The following is a 6000-nucleotide window of genomic DNA, read 5'->3' as shown; positions in this document are numbered from 1 at the left end:
CGTGGTGTACAGAAATGGTCATGTGAATCTCACCCACCTCTCTGCAGCTCTGGGCCTCAGTGGAGAACCCTGCAGCTTACCCAGGATAGCTATGCTCCAAGCTGCTTTAAATTTTCTGGAGCCAGCTGGGTACCAGAATGCTATTTTACTCGTGGAAATGGCAAAAGTGCGACAGGAGGCAACTACTGCCCAAAGGCTCGCCAGCTCTCCCAAGTGCCTTGTTATTTGCTCATTGGCTGAAGTAAATCACGTGGTCCAGCTGGGGCTCGAGCTTAAGTCAGGTGTGGGAGAATGTGCCCTACCCACCTAAGGCAGCAAGAGTGGGCATGTGTCCTATGTCATCAAAGTGTTGGGAGTGAGAACTCTCTGGAACACACCTTCACTCCCCCCCCCCACACACACCATGGTATTTTATTATTGAAATACCCAGAGCAAAAATACAGCATAGATAAGGCAAGCTTCTGCCTCACCCCAGAAGAGAGCCAGGTAGGTTCAGAGAAAATAAAGACTAACCAGCTACAGGTGAAGGGACCAGGTGGGTGGGGCTCCTTGGAGGGTCTGGAAAAGCTAGAGACTCAGTCCACCCATTCTTTCCTTCCCAATTCGGGACACACCCATCAGCAGGAGGCCTGGGAGAAGATACAGGGAGGAGGCAACACCCAACTTTCTCTCGGGGTGAGGTCTTGGTCCATTTTCATCCATTCTGCCTGAGTTCAGCTAGCAGCATTCTCTATGCCAGCCTGCTGCCACTGTTCCCACTGCCCTGGGCTTGTCGTTCCTTCAGTCAACACCATCTGGACACAGTTTGCCAACACTTTTATTTTGGTGGTGTTTATATTTTAAGTTTGTCTTCTATTTTTGGATGATGCCACTAGCTTCCTGTTTGGCAACACGGAGTTTCCTTTCAAATAAATATATTCAAATAAACAGTTTATGTTATTTGGCAAGGAAAGGGTAAAAAGGGGGTTGATGCAGTTGGCCTGGATTCAAATTCACAATGTCATTCCTATAGGGTCTTTGAACGGGTTCTTTCATAGCTTGCTTGCCCTGGGTCTCAGTTTCGTGGATGAAATGAGGGTGTCTTTTGAAGGTCTATTGTGTTGCATTCCAGCTGATGTTTTTCATGTCCAGGACATGGCAGTTAGTAGAAGGTTTGCCCAAATCCTGAAGCCCCGGGTTCCACCCCAGCACCACATAAACTGACTCTGGGGTGCTCGCCTATCATTGTTGGGTAAAGGCAAGGGTATTGGAACTTCAAGGTCATCCTTGGCTACATAGTGACAAGTTGGTGGCCAGCCTGGCCTACAGGAAATCTTGTCTCAATAACAATAATAATAGGCTAGTGCTGGTAAGGTATTTGACACATGGCTAATGCTTATTAAATGGTAGTAGGCACAGGAACTCTCCCTTCTGGCAAAACCTTTGGGTTTTCTGTTTTCCGGATGACCGTGGGACAGACAGGCCTCAGCTCAAAATAGCGCCTCCTGTGCCCTGTGCAAAGACTCTCACTTGGGGAATTGCCTTGCCCATGCCTTGCCTCAGCTGGAGGCCTGAGGGGGTCACAGTATGTGGGGCCTCGTGTCTCATAAGGAATCTCTAACTTAGACCCAGTGAGAGCTTCTGTTACAGAACTCTGCAACCAGATTTTAAAATGAGGCCCATGATCACTGAAATATAGCGACATGGCTTAGTGTGGTAGAGGTGGTGGCGTTTGCCTTGTGTAACCCTAGCACTTGGAAGGTGGAGGGGCAGGAGGGTTAAGAATTTAAGGGCATCCTGGGCTATATAGAAAGACCTTGTCTCAAAAACTAATAAATACACAAATAAAATAAATTCAGAGCTGGCAAGATGGTAGTCATAGTTAGCTCAGCTGTCAGCTTGACCCAAACCCAGCGACACCTGGGAAGAGAGCCTAGCGACTGAACAATTGTTTCCATCGGGTTGGTTTGAAGGCATGCTGGGCTGTATTTTCTTGACCACCACTGTGGGTGGGGCCATCCCTGGGCAGCTGGGCCTGAGAGCTACAGAAAGCAGCTGAGCAATACAGTAAGCAGGGTTTCTCCATGGTCTCTGCCCAGTTCCTACCCCCAGGTTCCCACGGAACTCCTGTGTCCCTGAAGTGTCGGCTGAAGTCAACCCTCTCTTCTCTAAGTTGTCTTTGGTCCTGGTGTTTATCACAGCGACAGGCTAAGGACACTTGCCACTAAGTGTGAGGACCTGAGTTCTATACCCAGGACCTGTGCGGTTCTTTCCGATTTCCATGTGTGCTATCCACACACACAAGTAAATAAATAAATAAGTAAAGATAATAAAAATGTTGTAAACAGGGAGAAATAAGTGAACGAGGAAAACAGCTCAGCACTTGCCACCGAGCCTGAAGAGCCCTAGAAGCAACATAAAGGAGGAGAAAATCAACCCTACAAGGTCATTTTCTTACTCCACATGTATAAACACACGCACACACAGAGGGAGAGAGAAAGAGAAAGAGACAGAAACGGAGAGACAGAGAGAGAATACTTTTAAATTGTGCTGAAAAGAAAAAGAGAAAGAAAGAATACAGTGCCCAATTGAGACCACACAACTGTGCATAAGTTCCCATTGGTAGTTAGAGGCACAAGCAGGTGCCTTTTATTTTTGGTTTGTACAAGGAACACAGACCTGTGGAATTCGGAGTCTAAAACGATGTTGTAATATGTTGGGCCCTGGGTCTGAGTGTGTTCAATTTTAAAACATTCCCTTCAACACATTGGACGGCTCTCAGGCCCTGGCCCCCTAAGAGCCTTCTTCTGGACTGTCCCTCTGCTGTTTTCAGATGAGAAAAGCGAGACAAGGGAAAGGGTGGTTTGGTGTCTTATGGTCGTTTTCCCAGGAGTTGGAAGGACTTGGGGAATGATTTGTGTGAGGGTGTATGTGTATGTGTATTTGTGTGAGGGTGTATGTGTTTGGGGAGGTTGCAGGGAGGAATTGGAGGAGGGGCTATTGGAGTGGAATCCACGTGCCAGGCAAGCGGGAAACCATGGAATCTGGCCTTCTTTTTCATTTTTGAGTCAGGGTCTTACTAAGTATCAAGGGTTGACTTTTAATTCATTATGGACCTTTAATTTGGACTCTCTACCTCAGACTTCTCAGTAGCTAGGATTTACAGGCGTGAGTAATATTTTTAAAAATGATTTATTTATTTTATGTGCATTGGTTTGTCTGCATGTGTGTCTGTGTGAAGGTGTCAGAACCTCGGGGATATTTGTGACTGGGAATTGAACCTAGGACCTCTGGAAGAGCAGCCTGTGCTCTTAATCTCTCCAGCCTGACTTGGCAGAATCTTAAGACTGGTCCTGATGGTGGTCTTACCTCAGGAGAGGAACTCTTAATTTTTTCCAGTTACAGCTACCCAGCCTCTCCAGGAATCAGACACTGTGTAAGTATTGCTTTTAGGCCTCAGAACAAGATCCCACCATGCCTTCCGTTTTCATCAGAGGAAACTGAGGCAGGAGATATTAACAACTAGCTTAAGTTATTAAGAGAAAGAGAAGGGTGCTAGGAAGAAAGTGGGAATCTGGGGTCCCTGTTAAGTCAGGAGAAGGCGGGAAACACAGACGAGGAGGGGAGCGATGTCTCCAGCGGGAGACTTCAGCTTCCTTGAACTTTGCGAGTGTCGCAGGACGGCCAGCGGGCTGGAGCTGGGGGGGTACCCGCCGGCCTGCCCGGGTCCCGCCCCCTGGATCGGCGGCTCCTGACATCACGGCCCGGGAGGCGGGCTCCGGAGAGGGCGGCGGGGAGGAGGCTCGTCGGCCCGGAGGGCGGAGGAGGCCGAGCCGTCCCAGCCGGAGCTTCAAAACAGCCGGCGCCTCACCCCGCGCACAGCCTGCCCCTGCCTCCAGACGCCCGCGTCCGGTGAGTTGGGGGCGCGCCTGGGGACAGCAGTGATGTCCGGGTTCCGGGCTGACAGAGGCGCGGTTCGTACTCTTTAGGCACCGGGACAGGCCCGGGGATTCGTGGGTGACAGGGAGGGGCCGGGGTGCGGTCTGTGCGGCAGCCCCGCTGCTCTTTCTCCAGACCCCTGGGGCGCAGGCCTCCCTTTTTTGGTCCCCAAGGCCACCGTGCCACCCCTGGATGGCATCCGTCGCCTTTTGCGCCCAAACGGGCGGGAAAAGTTTGGGGAAGAATCAGGGCGGCCCCCTGTCCGCCCCCTCTGGCCCAATGCTCTGAAAGTCCAGGGTAGCCAGCTCACTTCTCGCCTGTGGTACTCAGCGTCTGAGCCCCAAGCAGGGCTAATTAGGCAGGATCTACGGCGCCCAGGCTAGGTCATGGGTCCTCGTGGGCCGCTTGCTCCTCCGGACCTGGGTTCCGTGGCGCCCCACGGCGGCGAGGGGCAGCTTCCTTGGGTTCTTAACGGTGTCCCAGCCTGGGGGGAAGTGCCAAGGATGATGCCCCTGCCTACTCTTACCTACGGTGGCAGATCTGAGTGTTTTAAAGGGAAGGAGGCATGCCCCCCATGATTCCCCACAGAATGTACATGTCGGGCTTGGAGAAGGACTGAAGCTTCTAGCCTCAGTTCAGGAGAACCACACTCTTAGGAGGCATCTTGAACCCACAACTTCAAAGACAACATGGTGGGAAGCGGTGGTTGCCAGGGGATGGGAATGGATGGGACTTGGTAATATTTAACAGGTACAGTTTTGGTTGAGAATGATGGGATGTTTTGAGAATAGATAGGTGAGGGTTGCTCAACATTGCTGGTTCATTTCGGGCCATCGGCTTGTACAATTACAAATGGTTTAAATCATAAATACTAGGTGTATTTTATCACAATGAAAGATACGAGAGACACCTCTAGCCTCTGCTTGGTCCTTCTGAATCAGAGACGAGAAATCCCCAAAACCTGCCCACCTCTCCCAGGGATGTCTCTTTCAAATTAGGGTAGAGGTGCAGGTTCCGGGGGGGGGGGGGAATCCAAGGGAAGAGGATGTGGAAAACCCATGGGGGTGTGCCATAGGCTCCACGTGCCTTCACCTCCCAGAGAGCCTTTTCCTGTCCCCAGCACAGAATACCCTCCTGTTAAGGTGGAGAAACCTGGTAGAGTTAGGAATTCAAGATTGTGGGGCCAGAACTTCTCCTTGTCTCTCTGTGTCCTCCCCCATTCCCACCAGGAGATACCTCAGTGGGCTGCAGAAAATGGGGAGAGAACCTTTAAGAGGTGTGGGTCCCCTCCAACGTATGTGGGCAGATAGATGCCCAGCCCACAGCCTAGGGAGGCACTAGGGGTGGCCAGAAGGTGCCGAACCTGTTTTTCCTCCGAGGGATTTTGGATCCTTACCACCAACACCCCCACAGGAACTGAGGAAGCAGGCTGGGAGGCAGAAAGAGCCGGTCACACACAGCCCAGAGCCTTCTCTGTCCCTCAAATGCAGAAGCTGAGGCTGGCCTGCAATCTGGGCAAGGGTGTCTGTGTGGGAAGCTGGGGAAGGAGCCAGGAGGGAGGGAGAGAGGAGGGCAAGGCTGGGCAAAACAGTCCTAAGAAGACGTTAGCTTGGGTGGTGCTGCCCCACCTACAGGGGAGGCCCCTCTCAAGCCGACACTGCCCCAAGGGAGGATTTAATTGTAAATACACAGCATATCTATTTAGCAGCCCCCGACACACATGCGCACACACGCACACGTAGACACACACACATACACACTTAAACACGCACACACCCTCCTTACAGGTAATGGCATCCAGATTTCTTTCTCTCCCTTTGTCTTATCTTAAGTGCAGGGAAGGCCCCTTTGCCAGTGTTTTGCTTATGTGCAGGTACAAACTGACACTCTGCTGCCCATGGTTCCCTCTCCTCTTCCCAGAGCCTCCCTGCTCATCCATGAGGAGCAACGGAAGGCAGTTCTTTGTCACCGTGAGCTAACTCCAAGAGACACTACAGGGAAGGAAGTCTGTGGAGACAGAACTATATAAAAACCTTTCCAGGCTTGGGATTGAGGCTGACCTGGAGTGCAGTCACTTCCTGG

At 51.4% G+C, this 6000-nt stretch overlaps 1 protein-coding gene across 2 annotated transcripts in view; it reads left to right on the top strand.

The window, feature by feature from the left end:
- The first annotated feature begins 3776 nt into the window (after window positions 1-3776).
- Window positions 3777-6000, top strand: part of Emp2 (epithelial membrane protein 2) — a 42929-nt gene continuing 40705 nt past the window's right edge. The window contains exon 1 of one of the 2 annotated variants that reach the window (XM_038326748.1): window positions 3777-3891. The gene's annotated coding sequence lies outside the window, so the exon portion shown is untranslated. The remainder of the gene's footprint in view (window positions 3892-6000) is intronic. The other variant, XM_038326749.1, reaches the window with a different exon arrangement.

This window comes from Arvicola amphibius, chromosome 4, assembly GCF_903992535.2.
Source record: "Arvicola amphibius chromosome 4, mArvAmp1.2, whole genome shotgun sequence".
Lineage (NCBI taxonomy): Eukaryota > Metazoa > Chordata > Mammalia > Rodentia > Cricetidae > Arvicola > Arvicola amphibius.
This window is presented reverse-complemented; position numbering and strand designations above follow the sequence as displayed.